Source organism: Sminthopsis crassicaudata, chromosome 1, assembly GCF_048593235.1.
Source record: "Sminthopsis crassicaudata isolate SCR6 chromosome 1, ASM4859323v1, whole genome shotgun sequence".
NCBI classification, from domain to species: Eukaryota; Metazoa; Chordata; class Mammalia; order Dasyuromorphia; family Dasyuridae; genus Sminthopsis; species Sminthopsis crassicaudata.
In genome coordinates, this window is record NC_133617.1 from 557,250,602 (window position 1) to 557,278,432 (window position 27,831).

Below are 27,831 nucleotides of genomic sequence, written 5' to 3' on the forward strand. Positions count from 1 at the left end.
TTTTGATTTCATGAAAATCTCATGCCATTTAATTCCTCTTTTTTGGCTGGCCTAGTTTCTCACCAGCATCTATTTTCAAATTATTGGAGCTTTCCAAGTTCTAAAAATATATATAATAGATCCAGAAAATTTCTAGTGATATGAGAGAAAATCAATCTTGGAAAAATGATTGCACATTTTCAGTGTGAATATATGATCTGTATTCAAAACATTTTCAACCCAGTGATCAAGTAAGGAAACATGGAGAAAAGACACATCATTGGCAAACTTGAACCATTCAGTTTTCTATGAGTATCTTCAACAAGTGCACTCAGAATTTGAACAGATAATTTCATTACCATTCATAAGGGTGTTTCAATAAGTATATTCTTAGGGTAGAATATTTTGATTGATTTCAATTTATTTTCATTCAGTTTGTTGAAAATATTATTTAATAAGAAACAAAATAATAGGTTGATAGCCTATTTTCTTGGTAAATAGTAATAGCTTCAGTGAGAACAGCTTTAACTATTGGAAGGAGGAGACATAATTATTATGTACCTTCCCTAGAAATCACATAAACTTATATAAGTAGAATTCCTCTATTACCCCCCCCCCAAGAACTGAACCCAGGCAATTTGTGATGATATTTAAAATTAAATATTGTTTATAACACAATTTTTGAAAACTATTCATATCTTTGTTTCATTTTATACTTAGTATTCCATTCAAAATTCATTTAAAATTGAGAATAATTCTAAGCTTTCTTTCCAGTTAAATATTCTTTTGTTTCATTAACTTCTATTTTTTGAGGTATCTAAGGAATTTCATTTCAATTATTCTTTGGTATCTTATCCCAAGACCCCCAAGACTCAGCCTGTAGTGTTTGAGTAAAGATTTGCTCCCAATCTTCCAGTTAGGTCAACCAAAAAAATTAAGTTATGATAGAAGGTCAGTGGAAGAAATTCATATCAAAACAACTACTCACCATGTCATTATGACAACCTGCTGTAACAAATGTGCTTCTGTTTTAACTTATGACAATTAATTGCTAAAAGTAATTTAATCTGACAGAAGCAATATTTTGAAAGACTCATGGAGATGTCATAAAAGTGACCTTTCTGCCCATATTCAACCAAAAGCCATTTTTTTTACAAGGAGCTAAAGGAACAGTGCAACTTCTTTTGTACTTTGTTAATTAGTTATTGATTTGAAACAATGCACTACCAAATATTGTCAGATTAGCTAGACACCAGCAAGGTCACAGTGTGACAGTCTTGTCCTTATAATCATAGTATCTAAGAATTCTTTTCCTATGAACTCTTTTGTTCTGATATCTTCAAACTTAGATTTCCTGGCTTTGTCTAGTGTATGTACTAATGTCCAGTTCTATTTAAAGAGAATACTGTTTTTTTCAAAATCTATTATTCATTAAGATATTTTGAATACAAAAAATCTATAGTATGTATTAAATATTACTTTCTTAAATAGAGAATAGCCTAATCTCATTCCTGTTGAGTGTGTTTAGTGTTCAGTGCTAACTACTCTGTAGATTCAGTGACTTGAAAGAAAATCTGCTATAGTGAAAAGAAAACTGAATTTTAACCATAAAATTAGATGTTATTCCTGCCTCTGCCATAGACTGGATGTCTATTATAGGCAAGTTTTGTCACTTCTGGGCCTCAGATTCTATATAAAAGGAAGTTAGACTTGATGGCTAAGGACCCTTCTGTCTCTGAAAGTTATACTCTTCCTCCTTAATTCTTCCAACTTCCTTCCTAAAAAAAACTTCATTACTCACTTAGAATGATGTTTCCGCAAAATTTGTAATTCCAATTTCTCTTTAAATCCACTGACCTACCCCTTCACTTTATCATAGGGTTGGGCCACTCACTAGATCGATCTCATTGTTACCTATAAATTTCCCCCCTTGGTTAGAAATGCCAAATTCCTCCATTTGACTATAGCCTCCTATCTTTCTAACTCTTTCTTTGCTTCACCATTCCTCTTTTTACACTCATCCAGATTTCCAATTTCTCAACCTCTCAGTACATAATTAGGTCATTACCACTGTTTTGACTTCACTTTAGTCCCTGTTCAAGTTTACTCCAAAGAATAAACCCTGCAATTCTTCACTGTTCTCTGTTTTTTAATTCCTTCCCTTTCACTCTATTATTGCTTTCCTTTTTCAAATATCATTCCTAGATTATTCCATCACCCATCTTCTTTACTTTTACTTAGGAGACACTGAAGGCAGCTAGAGGAAGCCTTACACTAGTGCTGACTAGGTGCATTGCAAATTCATGTGGTTCAGAATTAACTGGACCCTCACTATAGCTGAGCAGTCTTTTTATTTCTCTAGAATTGATTCCCTGTCTTACTGAACAAAAAGTATTCCAGACTTTCTTTTTCCTCTTCAAACCTCCTATACTTCCTCCTCCTCCCTCTTTCTCTATGCTAAGGCCCTTTATCTGCTTCTTTCACAGATATGATTATTTATCCTCTTATATTTAATGACTAATTATTGAATTAGGAACCAGATGTTTTTTCTCCTCTTTTATTCCTTATTCAGAAATCAACCCCTGTAGTTTATTCAGCAGCTTTGGAAGTGCAGGGCTGATATTGAGAGGAAAATTTTAGAAAGTAAAGAAATTTTAGATTAGATAAATTCATGGATTCTGATCCATTGTGTTTTACTCAGATAGGTCTTGAAAATGTATATTCTCTCTTTTGTCAGGTGAAATGAATAGAATGAATGTCTCTTTTGACCAAAATTGAATGATCAATGTCACATACTCCAGACCCTCATTAGAATGGGTCCACCTCTCCTTATAATATTCATTATCTCATTAATTGTTAACCAGTCAAAGTTTATTTCCACCCTCAGGAATACTACTTTTCCAAGGACATATAAACTTTGAGTGGGGTCTTTGGTCTAAGAGAGAGGGCCAAATGATCATCCTTTTATTAATAATGTGATAACATTTTTAAGTTTTTCAAGAAAAAGTGTACTGGCTTTTCATTATGCACTTAAATGTGTTTGATACATTTGTATTAATTAAAATTGAATATACCAAGGAAATATTTTCATTTAAAAAATATAGATGTTCAAAAACATGTTAGACAGCTAGGTAGCCTATTGGATAGAATACTAGATTTAGCGTCAGAAAGATCTGAGTTCAGATGCTGCCTCTGACACTAACTCTGTGACCCTGAGCAAGTAACAGGGCCTCAGCTTCCTCATCTATAAAATGTGGGTTAATAATAGTAAGTTATTTCTGAGGAAGTGTTTAATATTAATAAGACAAATAACTTCAAGCTTTTTGTTTTATTTTAGACATTTTTTCAGTTATTGTGCTAATTATATTTTAGTTTTCTTTTTATTTTCTTTTCTTTTTGTTCTTGTTTTTGACTTGTGATTTTATCAGCATAAGGAAATTTGGGGACATTTCCTCCAACATTATAAAAATGAGTCTTATATAACTTAAAATCAATTGCTCAGGTCACTAAGTGTCATTGAAAGAGTGTTGGAACTAGTGTCAAGGAAGTTGGATTCAAATCTTAATCTGTGCCTTAAACAAGTCTCTTCTTTTTGCCTCAATTTTCTCATTTCTAAAATGGGAAGACTATTGGTCAAAGAAAACATTTATTTGTACTCTTCTATATGGTAGGCACTATGTTAAAGCAATTTACAGATATTATCTAATTTAATTCTCATAGCGATCCTGAAAGATGGGTACTATTTATGAGAACTAGATAAGGGGTACCTAAGTGAAATCAGGTTTAATTGAGGTCTAGTGGCAGGTTCGGGATACAGGGAGCCAAATAGAGCTCCCCTGCAACCCCTTTGGATTCGGTGCAAGGATTCAGAGTTAAATGAAGTGTAGTAGCGGCACAAGAGTCCTCTGTAAAGGAATTTACAGACCCAAAAACCTAGATTGATAAAAGAGGTTTATTATGTGGTTTGGAAGTAAATTTTAGTAAGTAAGGTTGAAGATAGAGATAAAGGGCACTGGAGCCAGAGCTCTAGTGGGCAGAAATCCTTTGACATGGCAGGCGTAAGGATACCATGTTTGGGACCTCTGCAAAGAGTGGACTCCAGTTTGGCTCTTTTTGTAATAGACAATCTGAAGGGGCTCGTGGGGTGGAGTCCCTTCCCTGAGGCAGAGTCCAAGGAGGTTTTAAGAGTTTTGGGGTTTCCTCATCACACTCATATTCCCTTATAATTGAGGAAACTAAGACAGATTGTGGTTAAATGGCTTACCTAGGGTCACAGAACTAATAAATGTTTAAAGCTGATTTTGAAATCCTATCTTTCTGACTCCAGATAAGGTGCCCTAACCAATGTATTGTTTTGCTGCTTCTCAAAGTATCACATTTGAACCCATATCATCTTGATTTTGAAGGCTGGCTCTATTCACTCTGCCATGCTGCCTCTCCTCAAGTAATTGGACTTGTACTTTAAAATAGGCATGTTTGGGGCTCCTGCAAAGAGTGGGCTCCAGGGTTCCCCTTTTTATAATGGGGCTTTTGGTGATCTTGAAGGTGGGTGGAGTCCCAGATTGGCCTCTGGCTGGAGCTTCAGCCAAGGTTAGAATTGAATGTAATTCAATGGGTTTTTAGATAAGGAGGAAGCCTTTTTTGGGGATTGGGGAAACCTGAGCAGATCATTAGAGTGGGGGACTGGGACAATCCAAGTTAGCTAAGATCTGGTGGGGGCTGGGAATGTCCGGATATCTCCCATTGGGATTCATGGGGCTGGGAATTAGAAAGGAATCTTTAACCTACATCAAAGGGACTGTGAATATGCAATACTATTTCAACTATATTGATTATTTTTGTTGACCTGCTTTTTCCCCTCCTTTTTAAATTTATTCTTTGTTAAAAGGGATGAATCTGAGTAAGGAAACTAAGAGGAGTATAGTCATAAGTGAAAGCTATATAAAAATGAACAATATCAATACAAATTTTAAAAGCATTTATCTACTTTGAGTATAATGGGGAAAATAAATAGACTAAATGACAATTTACCAATTCTAAAACTTGAGAGTTTGTTTTAAGTTCTACCATTGATTCGCAATTTAACTTTGAACAATTTACTTTTTCTTTGCCTTAATTTTCTCATTTGTAAATGGCTATACTAAAATTATTTTTTTTCTCAAAAACATCTAATTGGGGATTATATAAATATGTTGTACAGCGATTTTTTTAACATGTTGGTAGGAAGAAACCTTTATTACCTCTTTTTGAGATCCTCAAATTATTTTGCTGGTATATTATTTGAGCTTTTAAGTAAACTAGAGGCTGATTTCTTCCTCCACTGGAAACTTTAGTAACTCGTCAACAATGTTCAAGATGAGGAGCAACTTCTTTTTCTATACTATCTCATTTTTTTCCTGTGTTCTTGAGAGTTATTAAGGGCAGGGTAGATTCACCTAACTATAAATTGATGATGCACTTAACTTCAATTCCTGGTAAAAATCTATGTTTATAAGTGCTTCTTTAAAGCAACTATTTCTTCAAGCCAGCATGAGTTCATTTAAAACAATCTTGTCTTGTGAAAAAAGCAATTCTATCAATGAGATTACAAAACTGGTAGATTAGGGGCATATTATTGATGTTATGCTTAGAGTTTGATAAAGTCTCAAAGAAGTCTCAAAGAAAATGTAAGTCCTTGAAGGCAGAAATTGTTTTTTGGCTCCTTCTCTCTTCCTCTGCATAATGTTAAAAGTATTTAAGATCTGTTTGTTCACATTCAAGTGGACTAAACTAATGAGATCTTTCTGATGAGGAAACTCATGTTTCTTTTGTCTAGTTAGCATTACCATGAAATTTATATAGTAAACACAGAATTTCCAATCTGCAAGGGACTTTAGCTCATTTAGCCCAGGGAGAAAAGGGAATATGCCCAAAGCCAAACTGGACAGAGGCTTTCAGAACGGCAGGATTAGAATCCAGATTTTTATGCTTTTTGTAGGCAAGTTTATTGCTGCTATACAATTTGAGCATAAGCCAAGCTAAGACAATTCAATATATACATGTACTGAGTGCTTACAATGTGCTAGGCACTGTCTAAATTCTGGGAGTACGATTTAAAAAATGAAAGACAGTTGCTGCTCTCCAACTCTAAAATGGGAATAGCATCCAAAAAGAGGTAAGAAATAGTTGGTGATCTTGGGTTTATTTATATAAAATATCCATCCTGGGATTAAGTTCATCACTCCTAATCTCATCATCATGCATTTAACTCAAGCCTTGAGTGACACCACTGCCCTTACTCTCCTTTCTCCCCTCTGATTAAAGGATTAGAGAGTGAAGTACCAAACCCTTCCTAACACCTTCCTTTACCAAAGGCAGAAATGACTCTATGTTCACTCTATTTTTCATCTGATGCATTAGGAACCTTTATGTGTTTTTTAAGGACTGCATGTTGATATAATTTTAAAATGTAATTTTTTTTGTTTCATTGTATTTTTATTTATTTGGTTAAATATTTTCAAATTACATTTTAATCTGTGCTGGCCACATGTTATGGTCCACATGTGCCTGGCAGGCTATATGTTTGGCACCTCTGACTTAGAGCATTTTGATGTTTGTTTGATGTTTTTCTTCTTCTAAAAACTCTTTTCATACCATTTGATCATCTTTCAATTGGGGAATGGCTTTTAGTATTATAAATTAGAATTGATTCTTTATATATCATAGAAATGATAAATTTGTCACAAAAACTTACTGCAAAGATGTTTCCCTTCTACTTGCTTCCCTCCTAATTTTAACTATATTAGAGTTATTGGTGCAAAAACTATTCAACTTTATATAATTAAAATTATACATTTTATTTTATATGATTCTCTCCATTGATAATTAGTCATGAATTTTTTCCCTATTCAAAGATTTGAAGGGCAGTTTCTTCTTTGATCCTCTTATTTATAATGTGACCTTTTCTGTCTAGGTCACATATCCATTTGAAATATATCTGTGTATATAGTGGAAGATGCTACACTAAACCTAATTTTGTCAGGCTGCTATCCAGCTTTTCTGGGAAAGCTTTTCTTTTGTCAAGTAGTGAGTTCTTTTCCCAATAGCTGGGGTCTTTTTGTTTATTGACATGTAGATGATGACCAGTGTCAGAAATTCTGAACAGGAAAAGAAACTGTTCAGTGCTAGAAGTTATCATTTGATATAAGGAGAAGAACAATCTTCATAAGAAATATGGTCTTATCTGCAATGATAAAAGATGTTCAGAGAAAGTGAGTCCTTCTAGGTGGCTGGGAAAATCCATATCAGTGAATTCCTAATCGCAAGGAAGCATGAAATAGGGAATATTGACAAAATGGTAACCTTAAAGTTGCTAAAGCAATTTACAGATTCTCTCCTTCGTACTGTTCCCCTGAATATGAGAAGAGATTCATCTTCTGGGTAGACAGCAAGATACAGAGAGAGACATTTCATTCTTGAAACAAACTAGTGTAGTTTGGGAGGCTCAGTCCACTCTGCCTGCTCTTCCTAGTTTTACTTCCACAGAACAAGATTCCCTTCCCAGGATAAGAGAACAGAATGAGACAGGCAAGCAAATATTTTGATTATAATATATGGAATTTTGTGTCCTTTTAAAAATGCATTGCCATGAAATGGAGCTTCATGATTTCATATACATAAATTTATTTTTGTATTTTATATATGTGGACATATTCTCTCTCTCTCTTTTTTTTTTTTTTTTTTTTTTTTTTTTTTTTGGTGTTTAAGCTTAGGGGGAAAATAAGAATACTACATAAGCGTTACTATAGAGTTATAGAGTCTAGGTAAAAGTTCACTTTGTTGCTTGGGATTCATCTCCTTTATGACATTATCTAACACAATTTAATGGTATTCATGCATTGCAAATAAGAAAGATGTGAGTTTTCCCTTTACTATATTTATCAGCTATGATCCTTATGGATGCTAAACTCCTAGACTGAAGATTTACATATGCATTGGAACAATTCTAGTACTCTAAACAGTTTGCCCCAGTACAAATTCACAAATAAAAGTCTCACTTAATGAAATAGAAATGTTTTTTAAATTATTGTTGGTTTTTTTTTTTTTTTGGATGGATCCTGTTTTTACATAAAAGAGAAGGCATTTTCAGTTTGCTCAAGTTTCTATGTAATCCATAGCCTTTTTTGTGTCTTGGTTCTTTTTAGCAGACTGGTGAAACCTATGGGCCCCTCTTCATAATAATAATAATAAGGAAGTCAATTGTATTAAAAAAGTATCAAAATTTTTTAAAAAATCCATAGATTTCAAAATAATAACCCTTGCTCTATATTTAAAAAAATCTTTTTGCCAATTTCATTTGTGTTTATAATTTTTTTTAAAAAATCTTTCATGGATTATGCAGGCTTGAGAGATTGCTTGACATCATAGAAACTAACAGATAAGTTACAAAGATCAGAATTTTGTCAATTTAGATCAACCCTGAAGATCAGGATGCAGCTGGAACCACTGGCTTTGATGCTAAACCAGAATCTTGTCTTCAATGACAAGAGCACTTTGCTTTTTTAAGTATTTGTTGTCTTGTGTAGATAAATTAAGGTTAGGAAGTCAGTAATGGGAATTTGAAGTGAGGCTCTGTTTCTTCCTGCTGATGCTGTAACTATTTGGGGAAAGGAAGAACAATCAGCACTTTTAGAATGCAAATTCCTTCTTTGAAGGAACAGTGACTTTTATTTATATATGCTATATAATGTATAGCCTGTGCTGAATATTTCAATTCTTAATCCTTAAATTCAGTTCTTAAATCCTCTTTTCTTAAATGGGAATCTAGCTGTTTGCTGGACTACTCATTTTAAGCCATATGGCTAGATGAGGATAGCTTATATTGTTTGAGTGTCAATATGTTTTCATTGCAATATCTCCTGAGAGTGGAAAGTCTGCATTTAATTCAAATTAAAATTTGAGTCTTATAGAAGGAAGTAAAATTGGAAGTTATAGCTTGAAGACCATATCTTAAAGATGAGAATGTAACTATGGTTATTATGGTAACTATGGAATTAAAATACGAACCCAAATCTTTTTATTTTTTAATTTTTTCTTGCCATATTTTATTTTTCTTGTCATAATACTGAGGAAGGGATTGTAGGCCTTACTCTTTATCGTAGCTACTCAGGAGTATCTTTATAGTTTTTTTTTTGTTTTGTTTTGTTTTGTTTTTGAGGCTGGGGTTAGGTGACTTGCCCAGGGTCACACAGCTAAGAAGTATTAAGTGTCTGAGATCAGAATTGAACTCGGGTCCTCCTGAATTCAAGGCTGGTGCTCTATCCACTGCGCCACCTAGCTGCCCCAGGAGTATCTTTATAGAAAAAAAAGAATCTTGACAACTTTTTATTTATTTATTTGTTTTTAAATCTTATCTCAAGGTGGAGACCTTTAGAGTGTCCTTTGGCTGGATGTCATACTGACATAATACCTGTAAATGATGAGGTCCATACAATGGAAGACTTATAAAAATATAATTTATGTACCATTGCAATCAATTTGCTTTTTTCTACCTATAGGGCTGAATCTGTTACAGTATTTGTAATAATTATAAATTTATTTTCCCATAGTAAGGCCTTCTGATTAATCAATAGTGATATTAATTAAATTTATCATCATTGTAAACTCTATATTCAAAGTTGGAATAGAGTAAGAAAATGCCAAGTTTTCAGCATGTTAGGCTGGCTAAAAACTACACCAGAATAAACAGGTGCTTTATACACAGCTTTCACTAAGTAATAATTAGTCTTGTGCACCACTAAAACACTGTTTTCTCAATGCCAAAATTTATTTAAATAAATTTGATTTCACTTTTTTAATGCTTACCATAATATCATCTATGAATTAAAAATAAAATAAGTTTTTAAAAATATCATACACAATCAAATCTAGTTTTATCTAGGATACATGTGGCTGCTTCAAGTATGTTTTATTCAGATCTTTCTAGGAAACACATCTCCTTGCCCTCTGTCAAACCATGCCAATAGAAGGCATGAAATGTCTGTGGACAGAGAAGGATAGACAGTAGTTTGTTCTTAGGAAATTTGCCTTTGCAATTGTAATTTTCATCTAACATTCTCTTAAAGGTATATACTTTAGGGCCCTCCAGCAGCCCAATTGATTCAAGGATAAAAAGGGCATCCTCTTTGATTAGCCTTGGCAAGTTATCATGCTCAACACAGTTGATTTATACAATGGGTCCCTAACAAATTTTAGGAAGCAAACAAACATGCAAAAGTATATGATTTATTCTATTTAATACAATCATTCTTATCCCTGTTGGAAATCTATTGCTTCTGCAATTCACATACGTGAAATATAAACTTTTTGCTTACTTAATAGTCAAATATTTGAACTATAATTTTTCTCCCATACATGTATCCTAGTCATCTTTCATCTTAGGCACATATATGATTAAACCTAAATTTAATTTTAAGGATTTTATCCTCAAAAAATGAATACACATATGTATGGACCTATATATTAGAAACTAGAAATAGCTGGTGATCATTCTAGAAATTGGAAACCTACATGAGCTTGTCTATATGTGTTCAACAGAAAATGAAAAATGTAAAATATATTTCAAAATAACTTTTGTACATGTTTTATTCTTTTTTTTTTTTTTATTCACTTTTCCAAATTATCCCCTCCCTCCCTCCACTCCCTCCCCCCAATGGCAGGTAATCCCATACATTTTACATGTGTTACAATATAACCTAGATATGTGTGTAAATACCATTTTCATGTTGCACATTAATTATTAGCTTCCGAAGGTATAAGTAACCTGGGTAGATAGACAGTAGTGCTAACAATTTACATTCACTTCCCAGTGTTCCTTCTCTGGCTGTAGTTATTTCTGTCCATCATTGATCAACTGGAAGTGAGTTGGATCTTCTTTATGTTGAAGATTTCCACTTCCATCAGATTACATCTTCATACAGCATTGTTGTTGAAGTGTATAGTGATCTTCTGGTTCTGCTCATTTCACTCAGCAACAGTTGATGTAAGTCTCTCCAGGCCTCTCTGTATTCCTCCTGCTGGTCATTTCTTACAGAGCAATAATATTCCATAACATTCATATACCATAATTTACCCAACCATTCTCCAATTGATGGACATCCATTCAACTTCCAGTTTCTAGCTACAACAAAAAGAGCTGCCACAAACATTTTGGCACATACAGGTCCCTTTCCACTCTTTAGTATTTCTTTGGGATATAATCCCAATAACAGCAATGCTGGGTCAAAGGGTATGCACAGTTTGACAACTTTTTGGGCATAGTTCCAAATTGCTCTCCAGAATGGCTGGATTCTTTCACATCTCTACCAACAATGTATCAGTGTCCCAGTTTTCCCACATCCCCTCCAACATTCATCATTATTTGTTCCTGTCATTTTAGCCAATCTGACAGGTGTGTAGTGGTATCTCAGAGTGGTCTTAATTTGCATTTCTCTGATCAGTAGTGATTTGGAACACTCTTTCATATGAGTGGATATAGTTTCAATTTCATCATATGAGAATTGTCTGTTCATATCCCTTGACCATTTATCAAGTGGAGAATGGTTTGGTTTCCTATAAATTAGGGTCAGTTCCCTATATATTTTGGAAATGAGACCTTTGTCAGAACCTTTACTTTTAAAAATATTTTCCCAATTTGTTACTTCCCTTCTAATCTTGTTTGCATTAGTATTGTTTGTACAGAAACTTTTTAGCTTCATGTAATCAAAATCTTCTATTTGTGATCAATAATGATCTCTAGTTCTACTATGGTCATAAATTCCTTCCTCCTCCACAGGTCTGAGAGGTAGACTATCCTCTGTTCCTCTAATCTATTTATTATCTCCCTCTTTATGCCTAAATCATGGACCCATTTTGATCTTATCTTGGTATATGGTGTTAAGTGTGGATCCATATCTAATTTCTGCCATACTAATTTCCAGTTTTCCCAACAGTTTTTTCCAAATAACGAATTTTTATCCCTAATGTTGGTATCTTTGGGTTTGTCAAAGACTAGATTGCTATAGATGTACCCTTTTTTGTTCTTTGTATCTAATCTGTTCCACTGATCTACTGGTCTATTTCTTAGCCAATACCAAATGGTTTTGGTGAGTGCTTCTATATAATATAGCTTTAGATCAGGTACACTTAGACCACCTTCCTCTGAGTTTTTTTTTCATTAGTTCCCTTGCAATTCTCGACCTTTTATTATTCCATATGAATTTTGTTTGTACATGTTTTATTCTTTATAAATCTGTGATTTTGCTTTTTTGGATTGTCACATTTAATTTAGGAGAGTTATTAAAATATTGTAAGCATCATTTATCAATTATTATCCTAATGACTATCTGAATGTGGTCTGAGACAAATATTTTATGCCCATTTTAATATCTATATCTTATAATCTGAACTCCAGGAAGGCAGGAAATATATCATATCAAATATATAACATTGTGAATCTCCAAAGATAGTAGAAAGTATAGAGTGATGAGGACTGATGGTTGTGATGACTGATGATGGACTCATTATGGAAAATGATGGTAATTGATAATAAACTGATTCTGGAGGATGATGGTTATAGTGTTGTTTCTGTGTCCTTTTTTATTTTCTGTATTCACAGCACCTTGCCTCATTTTTGTAATGAATCGTTATTTCCATGTAGCCTTTAGTTACTTGGCTCTTCTAATACATTGAGTAGTACTACTTGAAAGAGTTAATAGTGAGAGGAATTTTGTCCATTATGTGAATTAATAGCCTTTCCATTTCTTAGGCTTCCAGGAATTTTGTGAATTATTGTCCAGATTACCACCCAACTTTTGAATTTTTGGTTTGATTTTTACATTCAATATCATTTACCACAGCTGCTGTTTTGCAGACCCCAGAACAGATGACCTGATTATCAGTTATTCCTATAAAAAATAAATGTAATGCTAAAATTTACTTCTACCACATTTAGCTTTCAGTCCCATAATAGATAAAAATAATTTTGGAGACTAATAAAAAAAGTCATCTCTCACTATACTTTTTATGGTATATTTTTTAAACATGGAAAATAATAAGAGTAAGAGTCAGACTCAAGATTTAAGTGATCAAGTTTTTAATGACTAAGGTTTTAGGAAAATAAAATTCTATTAAAAACTCATTTGAATAAACTTTTTTTAGAATAAACTCCCAGCATAACAATATGTCATTATGTGAAACTTTAAAAGTAAACATGCTTTCATGCCATTTCTTTCGTTCCCTCTGGCTTACAGGAGATAAAACTCTAAATAAATAAATAAAAGTATTGGAATAAAGAAAGGTTAAGCGCCTAAGCTTAGATAGGTTACTGACATAGCCAGAACTGGAACTGAGACCTCTTGATTTCCAACCTCTTATTCATTTCACTGCTCCCTATTGCCCCTCTTAATTTTCAGTTACCCTGTTCTCTAATAATTCCAATAGTCCTACTAAGGATATGTTGAAAAGCTGTATAGCCGTGGGATGTCCCATACAAATAACAGCAGTTTAGGTTTTCAGTCATCTGTGTATATAGTATTACAAATTATCTTTTTCTTTTTTATTCTTTCAATTCCAGGAATGTATAGAGCATATTTATTTATAAGACTGAAATTTAACTAGTTATAACTTCACAATTTAAATATAGTAAGCAAAATTTAAACATGGCAGTTAGTATCATTGTGAAACTCTTTTTAAGATATAAAACTATTTGCAATCTTCAGTTTTTCAAATATGGTTTTAAAAATATTTTGCTGCTGTCTTCTAAATTTTTTTCCCTATGATATCATCACTTTTTTTCACCATAAGCAAAGGTAAACATTTTAAATTGGTCTTATTAATAGGTTATATATCCAGTTATATTGGTAGTTCAGTAGATCTTGAATAATTGTTAAGTAGAAACACATGTATGCTTTTTCAAAAGATTGTAAGTGAAAATATTTCAAAGATTGAGGTCTCTAACATTTTGGGTTATAATAAATAAGCAGGTTTAAAATAAAATTGCTTGCCACGTGACATGTTATATTTCTCATGTAAACTTCCAAGTAATATATGTATAGTTATCAATATACAAAGAAATTACATTTAAAAGGAGCTAAAAGATTCAAGTTTAAACCTAGAAAAATGCTATTTATCTGAATGCCTCTTTTTTCCTGGATTATATCCATAAATGATTTTCCTTAAATTTCCTTTGAGAGAGTATCATTACAGTCATTTTCTGAAAGTGTATATACATATACAAATATGTATATATATATATATATGTGTATATATATATATATGTATGTATGTATGTATGTATATAGTACTCTACAACTGACAGGGGCGAAGACAATTACATTAATGTTTGCATACTGAAAAGTTTTTCAGACTTTAAAATTCTGATTTTTGTAAATGACCAGAAGCAGGTTTAATATTTTTAAAAAGAATTTTCTTTGATTTATAAACATCTATATTACGTTTTGTCATAGAGTTTGTTGGATATTTTTACATGAAAATCTTACCTCTAATTTGTTGTCTTCACCTAGCTATATGACCTTGGGCAAGTCACTTAACCCCAATTGCCTCAGCAAAAAAAAAAAAAAAATTTTAAATGAATAAAAAAAATAATATCTTACTAGTCCTTTTAAATTAAAAAGAAACCAAATAATCAATTTAATGCAATTTATTTTGTGTATAATAAGTTTCAGGTTTCTGTGACTTGGGGAAAAAAAGATGAAAAGGTCACAGTTTCTGTCCTCAAGTAGATAATTACTCCAACTTAGGGATACAGCACACATCTAATTATAAGTGTAATATAGAATATAAGAATAAAGGGAAAATCCAAATACAACAATCCAGGAAAAAGAATATTTCAAATTTGAAGTTATCAGGAAAGGCATTGTGGGAGAAGTCATAGAGCTTTCATAGAGGCCTTCCATGAAAAGAAGGATTTTTCAAAGGTAGAGATGAGGTAGAGACATGGGCTAGCCATGGTTAAAGCCTACATAAATTCAGGGAATGTGGCCTAACCATAGTCAAAACCTGCATAAATGCACAGAGGTGGGAATGTACTAGAGACAGTCAGAGAAGAACTAGTAAATTGATTTGACTGGAAGGAAAGAAATTAGTGAGAAATTAAGATTGGGAAAGTCCCTTGGAGCCATATAATAGAAATGCCTTAAATTCTAGGCTAAATAATATTTTTTCATCTAAATTCATTGTTGTTTTTGTTGTTGTTGTTTTTTTAGTGAAATAAAGTAATGTTTAAACCTGTACATTATGAAAATTATTTTGTCATCTATGAAAAGAATGTCTTTGATAGAGAAAAAACTGAAAACAAACAGATCAATTGGAGATTATTCTAATAATTCAGGCTAGAGATGATGAGCGTCTTAGCTAGATTGGTAGAAATATGTATAGGGTAATAGGGAGTGATATAGGAAATATTATGAAAGTAAATTTAACCACACTTGGCAACTGATTATATTTGAATGGACAGGAATAGACTCAGAAGGATGGTGTTTTAAGACAGAAGGGAAGAAACCTAGAGATCAACATTGTGAGAAGTGGTGAATTATAGGTAGAATGAGGGCCTAGAAAAAATGAAATAGTATGGGATTAAGGACAAAAGTAAAAGAATATTTTAAGTATTTTGATGGGCCTTCAGAAAGAGAAAAAGTCTGAAATAAACACCTTAGGTGCTTTAATAAGATTGAGCTGTATGCACCACAGAGTACCACATTGAGTATTTTGGAGAAGAGTGAAGAGAGATAACTTAAGTTTCGTGATTAGCAAAGCAAGGTTCCCAGCTGTATCAGAGAGGCTGAAGAATTCTTTGGAGGACAGGGTTGTTGTTTTGTTTTTTGTTTTGTTTTTTTGAAATGATTAGAGAGAATGAGATGAAACTGGAATAGACCTGGTGATATAAAGGAGATAGTAGGAAATGTGAAGCAGGGAAAGAGAGGGCTGGGGGCTTTGCTACTGTTATCAGTAGAAAACATGAAGGTTCCAAATGTTAGAAATGAAGCTATTTCTGGTTATGGGATATCAGAGATCTGTTGCTGAAAGAGCCTTTATGGGCCATCTAATCTAGCACTTTTTTATCTGTGAGGAAAATGAAACTTGGGAAAGATGAATTATTTTACTTAGATCATGGGGTAGTTACTAAGGATCAGAAGTAGACTATGAACTTTTGATCCACTATTCCAGTCAAAACTTTTCCCATTCTTCCACACTCCCTCCTGGATATCTGTGGTGGAGTAGAATTGGAAGTAATGGGAAGTAAGAAGGTCAAAGTTTTGTAGTTTCAACTTAAGAAAAGAAGCATGGCTTGGAGTTAAGATCTGTGGCATTGGATACTTACTAGCTGTATGATCCTGCATGAATTATTTAACTGTGCTTATCTCAGTTTCCTTATCTGTAAAATGAACTGGAGAAGGAAATGGCATATTAGTCTAGTGTCTTTGCCAAAAAAATCCAAACGGAGTTATAAAGAGTTGGATCTATCTGAAAAGCAACAGAAGAATTATTATTATTGTTACTGCTACTACTATAACATGTGCAGTGACTCAAATGGTGCTGACTCCTCCTCCCCCTCATTCCCTATTTATTCCTCCTCTTCCAAATAGATGGATTTATTTTCCTATGATAGGACACTTTATTTTTCCTATCTAGCTATAACTTATTATGTTAAATTTTAAGAAAAGGGAAAATAGTAGTTCTCTGAGGTGTTAAATGAATCAAAATGTTTATGTGGATCCACACAAAGACCCAGAGCTTTTTTTAAAAAATTTTTTGACCCAGAATTAAGGTCATATGCAAATGAGCTCTTTTAATCCTTGTGTAACTGGTGATTTTTCAAAACTAGATTCTACCCCTCCCCCTCTTACTATGGGTATTTTTTTTAACATCTCTTATATGTAAGTCATTTACATTTATATATACATATATATGTATACACACACACACATATATACATATGTGTATGTGTTGTTAATAGGTAAAGAATGGAAAAATTCTGGCATAAGGAAAGATTTTCTGTTTTTATACCTTTTTTCTGAATATAGTGTGATTGCCCTTCTTAAGGGAAAAATGTATTTCATATTATCATTTTATTTTTCACTTTTTATCCAATCAAAGTGCCTATAAGGTTTGACACACTGTGCTAAGTGCTGAGATTACAATTATTATTTTTTTTTAATGCCAAAGACAGTCCCTGCCCTCAGTGAGTTTACAATCTAAACGGGAAAGACAACATACAAAAGGAGTTAGGAATGGATGGGTTGGGACACTGATTGGTATCTGGCATGAGTGTATCATGTTCTGTGGAATTGAAATCGGTCAGGGCAACAGATGTAAAACAGAGCCAAAATTTAAGTCCATTTATGTTAGGATTTAGATTATCATACGCAGAACACTGGATATATTTAGAAATGCACATTGATACAAATGACACAAACCCTCACTTAGTAATATATTGTAATCATCTACTATCTTATTCTTATTGCTATATACAATTCACCTAGCCAAAATCTGATTAAACAATAGGAATCTGTTTTTAATATTTCCTAAAATTAAATGTAATGGGTATTTGAAGATTATACTATTTATTCATCCACAATAGCATTTGCAATTTTAGATTTGGTTTTTTTTTTTTTTGGTGGTGGTGGTGTTTGTTTGTTTGTTTGTTTGTTTTCTAGTGGTGGTCATGGATTTTACTCACATAAAGTGTTGTTCAATCTACCCTTTAATAATTTTCATTTGGAATCTTTTCCCCCTTTTCTCTGTTAAGATAATTCTTACGATTAGTTTTGCTTAATCTACTTTAAGGAAACCTTACTTCCAAGGCTCCTTTACCCTCATCTTCAAACCTTCAAATCCTTCCTGTTCCCATTTTTCAACTAAGTTTAAAAAAAAAGTAAATAAAATTCCTTTTATTTAGTTATTTAATTCTCACTTTCTACTGCCCACTGTTTATCAGTTAAATGGTCAGTTCAATTTCTTTTATTAGTTAGTTTTTTCTGTGCCTTTTTCTTTTTACTTTTTTTTATTAATAATTTTTTATTAACCACATATATGCATGGGTAATTTTACAACATTGACAATTGCCAAACCTTTTGTTCTAATTTTTCCCCTCCTTCCCCCCACAGATGGCAGGTTGACCAATACATGTACAATATGTTAAAGTATAAATTAAATACAATATATGTATATATGACCAAACAGTTGTTTTGCTGTACAAAAAGAATTGGACTTTGAAATAGTGTTCAATTAGCATGTGAAGGAAATCCAAAATGCAGGTGGATAAAATTAGAGGGATTGGGAATTCTATGTAGTGGTTCATAGTCATCTGCCAGAGTTCTTTTCCTGGGTGTAGCTGGTTCAGTTCATTACTGCTCTCTTGGAACTGATTTGGTTCATCTCATTGTTGAAAATGGCCACGTCCATCAGAATTGATCATCATATAGTATTGTTGAAGTATACAACAATCTCCTGGTTCTACTCATTTCACTCACCATTGGTTCATGTAAGTCTCTCCAGACCTCTCTGAAATCATCCTGTTGGTCATTTCTTACAGAACAATAATATTCCATAACATTCATATGTAATTTATTTAACCTTTCTCCAATTTATGGGCATGCATTCAGTTTCCACTTTCTAGGCACTACAAAAAGGGCTGCCACAAGCATTTTTGCATATGTAGTTCTCTTTCTGTCCTTTATGATCTTTTTGTAAGCCCAGTAGAAACACTGCTAGGTCAAAGGGTATGCACAGTTTGATAACTTTTTGAGTATAGTTTCAAAAGAAAGAAATCTCTTAATGGACCCATATTGCTGGGTGTTTGTTTGTTTGTTTGTTTGTTTTTGTTTTTTTAAAGAGTTTTCTTTCAACAAGATCATAAATAAATTAAAGGAATATAGGATAGTTTACCTCTCAGACTTGTGGAGGAGGAAGGAATTTGTGACCAAAGGAGAACTAGAGATTACTATTGATCACAAAATAGAAAATTTTGATTACATCAAATTAAAAAGCTTTTGTATAAATAAAACTCATGCAAACAAGATTGGAAGGGAAGTAACAAACTGGGAAAACATTTTTACAGTTAAAGATTCTGATAAAGGCCTCATTTCCAAAATATATAGAGAACTGATTCTGATTTATAAGAAATCAAGCCATTCTCCAATTGATAAATGGTCAAAGGATATGAACAGACAATTTTCAGATCATGAAAGTGAAACTATTTCTACTTATATGAAAGTGTGTTCCAAATCACTATTGATCAGAGAAATGCAAATTAAGACAACTCTGAGATACCACTACACTCCTGTCAGATTGTCTAAGATGACAGGAACAATTAATGATGAATGTTGGAGTGGATGTGGGAAAACTGGGACACTGATGCATTGTTGATGGAGCTGAGAACTAATCCAACCATTCTGGAGAGCAATCTGGAATTATGCCCAAACAATTATCAAACTGTGCATACTCTTTGATCCAGCAGTGCTACTATTGGGCTTATATCCCAAAGAAATACTAAAGAAGGGAAAGGGACTTGTATGTGCCAAAATGTTTGTGGCACCTTTTTTTGTAGTGGCTAGAAACTGGAAAATGAATGGATGCCCATCAATTGGAGAATTATTGCATAAATTGTGGTAAATGAATGTTATGGAATATTATTGTTCTGCAAGAAATGACCAGCAGGATGAATACAGAGAGGCCTGGAGAGACTTACATGAACTGATCCTGAGTGAAATGAGCAGAACCAGGAGATCATTATATACTTCAACAACAATACTATATGAGGATGTATTCTGATGGAAGTGGATATCTTCAACAAAGAGAAGATTTAACTCAGATCCAATTGATCAATGATGGACAGAATCAGCTATATTCAGAGAAGGAACACTGGGAAATGAGTATAAACTGTTTGCATTTTTGTTTTTCTTACCAGGTTATTTTTACCTTCTGAATCCAATTCTTCCTGTTGCAACAAGAAATTCAATTTTGCACATATATATTGTATCCAGGATATACTATATACTATATTTAACCTGTATGGGACTGCCTACCATCTAGGGGAGGGAGTGGAGGGAAGGAGGAGAAAATTTGGAATAGAAGTAAGTGCAAGGGATAATGTTGTAAAAAAAATTACCCATGCATATGTACTGTCAAAAAAAGTCATAATTATAAAATTAATAAAAAAAAGTATAAAAACAAAAACCAAAATTCATCTGGAAGAACAAAAAAAAAAATATTTACAACGCCACTTGCATATGTTACCTCATTTGATACTCCTGACAACTTTATGGGGTAGGTGGTATTATCTCCATTTTATAGATGAAAAAACTGAGGCTAAGAGAGATTGAAACTTAGCCAGGATCACATAACTAGTAAAGGTCTGAAACAGATTTGAACTTAGGTCTTCCTAACTCCAGATCTAAAGCTCTATGTACTGTGTCACTCTATGTATATATAGGATATAAATGTAAAATAAGCCTGGGAAGATATACTGTAAGAGGAGAGAATTAGAGTAAAGAAAGAATCATAGCTCTAAAGTTAGATAGGATTAGAGACCACTGAGACTGAATTTCTCATTTTAATGATGAGGAAATTAAGACAGAGAGGTTGAGTAACTTGGCCAGCCTTCCATAGCTGATAAGAGTGAAAGCCAGGATTCAAATTACAGTGTTCCTTCAACAATGATACTGTATGAGGATGTATTCTGATGGAAGTGGATATCTTCATCATAGAGAAGAGCTAATCCAAGTCCAATTGATCAATGATGGACAAAATCAGCTACACCCAGAAAAGGAACACTGGGAAATGAGTGTAAACTGTTTGCACTTTTGTTTTTCTTCCCAGGTTATTTTTACCTTCTGAATCCAATTCTCCCTGTGCAACAAGAGAACTATTCAGTTCTGCACACATATATTGTATCTAGGATATATTTTAACATATTGAACATGTAGGGGACTACCTGACATCTAGGGGAGGAGGTGGAGGGAAGGAAGGGAAAAATTCAGAATAGAAGGAAGTACAAGGGATAATGTTGTAAAAAAAAAAAAATTATCTATGCATATGTACTGTCAAAAAAAAGTTATAATTATAAAATTAATTTAAAAATAAAATAAATAAATAAAAATCACAGTGTTCTTCCAGATCCAGCACATTTCCGACTACCATACACTACTTCTCTATAAGGCTCCCTCCAGCTTAAATTCTGTGATTTGTCTGAGGTTACATGCTAATAAGTGACAATAAGATTCAAATAAAGATCTCTTGACCACCTTAAAAAAAAAAAGCTTTCTACTTTTTCTTTTCTCTTAACAGTCTCTAGAAATAGGATAATTTATTTTATTAATATATTTTTTCCTTTACTTTTTATTATTTACCTTTTTTTGCATTTTTCTTGTGTGAGTTATTCCTCTCAGATAAACCACCTCATATTTTTTGTTACTGTTAAAGCTTCAACATCTTTTTTATCATTATTAATTAAGTTCAGGTTTGCTAGGTATGTTATTTTGAGTAGCATCTTGAGGTCCTTTGCTTTTTGTACCATGTTGCACCATTTCCTTCTGTAGTTTCTGGTGGGTGTTCTTTCAATTTCATTCCCTTTATATTTGAAAGTATTTCTACTGGTCATTTACAGAATTTGTTGGTTGTTCTTAGCATTATTAAATTATATGTTGGAGTTCAAAGCAAAGGGTTTTCTTTGGTTCAGTTTGGGTTTTTTGGAAGAAATCTGTAGATTGAAATCCCAATCTTTTTATATTATTTCTTCAATGTTCAGTTTTTGTTTTTGTTTTTTGACATTTTGTGCTCTTCTGGAAAGCATCTTATTTTCAAGGCCATTGTGTTTTGCATATGTATAAAGACCATGCATTCTTTTAATGTTACTTTTTTGCTACTCTTGTTCCAGATTGTCCTTTGCCTCATATATTTGTCATCAAAATGAGTTGTTCTCTTTTTCCTTCTTTGGTTTGCCTCATCACCCTTGGAATCAAAATTTTTCTGTAGAGGGCTACAGACAGTGGGGGAGCTCTGGATAAGGTAGACCCTTCAGCCAAGAGGGAACCTGTAGACATTGTCTGGTGTAGCTCCTCACTTTCCTTCGGTGTACTCAACCTTCCTGAGAAGTCAAGGAGGATGTGACCACCTTGAAACAAGGGATACTTAGAGTAAAGAGAGGCATGTATATATCAATAGCAGGGTGCTTATAGTTAGCACTCAGTGCTGAGTGCTCAGTGTGATGTGATGATATAATGGTTCTCTAGTTGGCCCATGCTTAATGTGCTGTAATGATGTAATCATACCAAGTTTTTTAAGAGCTGAGAGGCCTTGAAATAAGGACTCCATCTTTGACCATATTCATAAGTCTCCTGCCTCCTTCACTCCTCCACTAAGACGAAGTCCTCCAGAGACAGTACGTTTTGACACCCCAATTTGGAGACTCTAGAAAACATACTACATTTTTTTATTATGCTTATTATATCTGCTGTTCAGATCATTCTTTTTTTTTTTTTTTTCCATTTAACTTCTCTCTTGAACCATGCTCTTATGAGAATCTTCAGGGTTCTTTTTCATCAGGTGTGGGTTCAGTTTTCTTTGTCTTAAAATACTTGTTTAGAAATGTTGTCACATCCTTTTCCCAAATTGGGAAATATACTTTTCATCAACCTTAGTTCTTGTTTTACATAGCTTTAGAGGAACAAAACTGGCTCCAGGTTAATTCCAATTCCCTTCTTTACAGGTCCATACACAAGTACTTACTGACCTCCTTGTTCTTTCTTTTTTGCTGAGCCAGTGCCATTTTGCAGATGGCAGCATGAGTATTTCAGGTAAAATAATTCTGTCACCTTTGAGTTCCTTAATGTTGGGCTACTTCAAGCAGGTGATAAGTACAATCTCCCACCTTCTACTCTTTTTCTTCTTTTGCTTGATGAGGCAAACTTGATGACCCCTGCTTGTTGCAGTGGGATGCTGGAGGAAGGGCAGGCATCTTTCAGAAGAGACTGAAAGGAGGGAAATCCCTGACTGGGGGATTCAACTTCCAAAGTTGAAGCTGGTGCGTCATTCTGTATAATCTACTAAAGTTGGAAGTTGATTGATTAGGGTAAAGGGTTGCTGGGTGACTACATTAGGGATTAATGAAATTGTTACATTTTGGGGATTCATGAAACTGTTACATTTTGGAACTTCTTGTTTCCCTTTGTGTAGAAATAGGGGCAATTGCCCTATCTCTAGCATATAATTCCTTAGTTGGTTGCATAATGCATTAAATTCATTATAAACACATTTGAAAGAGAACAGGCTGAGGTTTGGCGTTTAGTCTGTGCCTACAAAACATTTTTTTTCTATTTTGGTCAGTCAGGGAATGATATACAGCTTTGTATCACTGATACAAATACCTCATTGACCCATTTAATGTAATGATGGATTAAGATTCCTGGTACCCTTAGCCACTAAGACCTCAGGGTCTCATCTTCATTCCTTGATTTAACTAACTGGCAGGCCCATTCAGATGAAGTTACCCAGAAAATTGTTGGGTATATATTATGGGAGATAAGCAAATGGCACATTCCTATCTGTCCCGTACTATTTTCTTCATTTCTATGTTATTTTTGCTAATCTTGGTCTAAGAAGATGGCAACTATTCCTACTGGATAATATGATGTTAGATCAATTGTAATCATCAAGTACCCCAGATTAAATTGACTAAAGTTTTAAAAAATTAGATGCAGATATTGAGTGAAGTAAACACAACCAGAAGAACATTGTATTTAGTAAGAGCAACACTGATGATGAACAATAATGGACTTTATTCTTCTCAGCAATACAGTGTTTCAAGACAATTCCAAAAGATTTGTGATGGAAATGCTATTCATATCCAGAAAGAGTACTATGGAATCTGAATGTCGATTAAAACATACTATTTTCACTATTTTTAAATTTGCTTTTATTTTTTCTTTTCTATGTTTCCTCCCTCCCTTTGGTTCTTATTCTTCTTTCACAACATGGCTAATATGGAAATATATTTAACATGATTATGCATGTGTAGTCTATATCAGATGGCTTGCTTTCTTGGGGAGGAGAGAAGGAAGGTAAGAAGGGAAAAAATTTAGAACTCAAAATGTTGTAACATTTTTACATATAATTGTAAAAAAATACTATAAAAGCTATTAAGTGCAAAAAAAATAAGAAAGCATGGAAACAGGAAAACCTGGTTCAAATCTCTTCTCAGATATTTAATAACTCTGTGACTCTAGGCAAGTCAATTAACTTTTTTTGCACCTCAGTTTTCCTTTTGTAGAATAAGGAGAATCAGAACCAATGACTTTTTGATCTTTAAGATTCCTTTCATTTCTAAATCTCTGACGATTTCAGTTTTTCTCCAGTTTATTATACCTCCTATCCCATTGCGTTTAGAATGATTACCTTAAAAGAATCAGGAAATAATAATTTTTCGTGCCTTCATACCTAACAATTAAATTATTATACTTTGATTTTAACTTTTTATTATTCTAATAGTCCAAAAATATTTCCTCTCTATTTTTCATATGAAGTATTCATTTCCTGATTCTCTACTTTGAATCTAAAAACTATACAATTAAAAAAGAAGAAAGGAACTTTTTGCTGGATGTAACTGAAAATTAGTGACACAATTAAACAGATGTCCTCTGGTCTGGAGCCATGGAAGTGTCAGTCTCAGATTTCTTTATACATAAATAAGCTTTGCTAATTATTAGGCCTACCAGTCTTTCTTTAAACATACATAATTCCATAGGAGAAAGTAATCTTGGGATTCCAGCTTTAAACATGGACAAAGAAAGAAAAATTTAAATTGATTTTATTTTCAGTTTAATTTTTTCTAAGATTAATTAGAAGTTTAAAGAGGCATATAAAGTATTATGGCAGTAGTAATTTTATAACTTTATAGCAACAAGTTAGTAGAAGAAAATCTGTCAAATTTGGCATTGGTTCAAAAAAATATGTGAACCTGTCACTGAAAGCAGTCTCAAAGGGCGGACTGCTTTACAGGAGCTAATTAACCTTAGAAAATAATTACACAAATATGCAAATGTTGTTTAGATAATTCCGTGTGTTATCAGCTCAGGTAGTCCATCATAAATGCAGACCTTGCAGTGCCGTCATGTTAGAATCTGGTAGAGTTGATAAGGCTTTGGCTACTGCATCACTTCTGCTCGGCATTTAACCATTAATGATGACAATCATACATTAGTAAATTCAACCTGTCCTCTGAAGGCATCAGAATTCCATTCTTTTAAATCCTCCGTGCAATTTGGTATCAGTATGCCCCAATATTAGTCTTGGATTATTCAATATTATTCGTATTTTTATGCCAGTTGCATTTGTATTATTCTGAAATAATCTAGATATAAAATTAATTTAATAAAATCACTATCATGGAAATGAAATCCATATGCAATCTTTAGAGGGTGGATTCTATATATTTGTTGTAAGTAAGATATAGATTTTTCTATAGTGGAATCTACTTTTCTCAGAAAATTTTTCAGGTAATAATTTAATAATATTTATTATTTTTTTTTTTTGTGAGTGTCTCATCCACTGATGCAAAACCTATTCCCTCTAAGATTTAGTAGATATTTGTTTTTCAAGTCTTGCTATTACAAAAAAAAATCATCATTCTATAGCCACTCTGATGATTTCTGAAGTTAATTAGGTCAGTGCTAGGATAACATATTCTTTCCATTACTGGGTTTATAGCTTAGATCTTAAAAGCTTATTAGCACCATGGCTTATACTCTACTGGTATATAACTTGTTATAACATTTATATGCTATGAGGACATATCAGATAATTACTCAGCATTTATTAAGTACCTACTTTGTACTAGGCACTGTGCTAGGAGTACAAATACAAAAGTATAATTCATGCTACCCTCCATCTTACATTCTGAAAGGGGGATATAACACACTTAGAGAATGGTATCTAGAAAAGGGAATCATCAGGGTTCCGTAGGCAAAGAATGGTACGTTGTCTTTGCAGTACAGTGATTTAAATATAGGTGAATGCTTTTATATGTATGTGTGTGTATGTATGTATGTATGTATGTATACCTAAATAGATGCTTCTCAGAACAAGGGATGTGAAATTTAAAAGTGTAAACTATATTTGAGAGATGTGAAATTTAAATATGTACTGTGATGAATAATTGTACAGCTCTTCAAACATTTGTTTAAAATATTTAATTGTTGAAGGTGGCAAAATAGAAAAATAATGACTACTTGGAAAGACAAACTTAACTGATTCACATTGAAGTGTAAATGAAATAAGTATAATCGAATAAATATAGAATCTCCTGGGGGAATGGAGCTTTCTGGCTCTTCAGGTTTTCCCATTAGTTGAGGGTTTATCTCAGGTATCAAAGCTTATAATAAAAAATTTAGGTATTTTAGATGAGAGTCCCTAAACCATATTACATATTTCTCTGCCTTCTTAAAATATAGTATATTGAAAATAATTTGTTGACTCTAGATCATCACTAATTATTGTACTGTTTTAATGGTGTAGTATTTTCAGGGATGATTGAGGTATATAAGAAAGACTCTGTGGTCCTTAACAAGATTTCATTAGGCTATCATTTCTGAGATGGTCTGTTTTTTATATTATAAACTATTGATGTTTCTATAAAACTATCTCAGTATACAGACATAGATTTTAGGAATATATTTAACCTATAGAGTTATAGTGATCTATATTTTAATGTAATAGATCGTACTATTAGTTATTATTGTTTAAAGCCCATAATTAATTACCAATGGTGCTATCAAATCATTTTGTTAGATGGTGTGATGAAAAAAGGGCTGGATTTGAAATGAGAAGGCATGTATTTCAATCCCAGTTTTGCTACTTAATATAATTATGACCCTAAGCAAGGCGTTTTATTTCCCTAAGCCTCAGTTTTGTCATTTGTAAAATGAGTGGTTTCTGCTGGCTGATCCCGAAGTTCCTTTTATGGCTGCATCATTATAGATTTGAGGATCTGGTCAAATCCATAAAAACATTTCATATTATTTAGAGCCATTTAAAGGATTGTTAGCCTTGGCTTCATATTATTAGTCTATTTAGGCAGAATTTTAATTTCCTAAAATCAAATTCTTAAGTAGTTTCAAATACTGTTTTTATTATTTCATTTATTGGGCTTTTATATTAGTAGATAACGTATTATTTGCATTATGCCTATTCTACATGAGTCTTTTCTTACTCCCATCTGCTAATTCCTTCTCCTTTCCAGTTGCCTTATATTTATTTTGTATATATGTTGTAGATACACATGCATGTATGCACATGGATACACATATTATTGTCCTTCCAAATAAAACATAAACTCTTTCAGGACAAGATCTATTTTATTTTTGTATTCCTTCTTTAGTAAAATGATAACAATAGTATAATCTTATAATGTAATAGTAATAGTATAATAGAATAATCATAGAAGTATGCAGAAGTGTTACATAAACCTTTAAGCATTATTTAAATGTCTCATATATTTCATTTTTAATAACCATTTTTTACATTTGAAAGGGCTCATCACCCTATTTATAGGTAGTACACTCTATATGTGCTGTGCCAAATATTCAGAGTTTAAAAAAAAAAGAATATCACATTTGTACTCTAATGGTGGCTGGTACCAAATAAAATACACCCAGGAAATCAGCAGTTCACTTTTTTTGTTAGTTAATTGTAAAGTTACCCAGATAATATTTAGAACATAATTTAATCATATTTTACATTAGTTCTTGGCAATTTTTAAAAGTTAACTATTAACAAGTTATTTGCTATATTACCTAATTTGGAGTGATAATCATAATATGT

At 32.8% G+C, this 27,831-nt stretch overlaps 1 protein-coding gene across 12 annotated transcripts in view; it reads left to right on the forward strand.

Moving 5' to 3' along the window:
- ARB2A (ARB2 cotranscriptional regulator A) overlaps window positions 1-27,831 on the forward strand; it is a 575,039-nt gene that overhangs the window by 302,364 nt on the left and 244,844 nt on the right. The gene's annotated exons all lie outside the window — the stretch shown is intronic.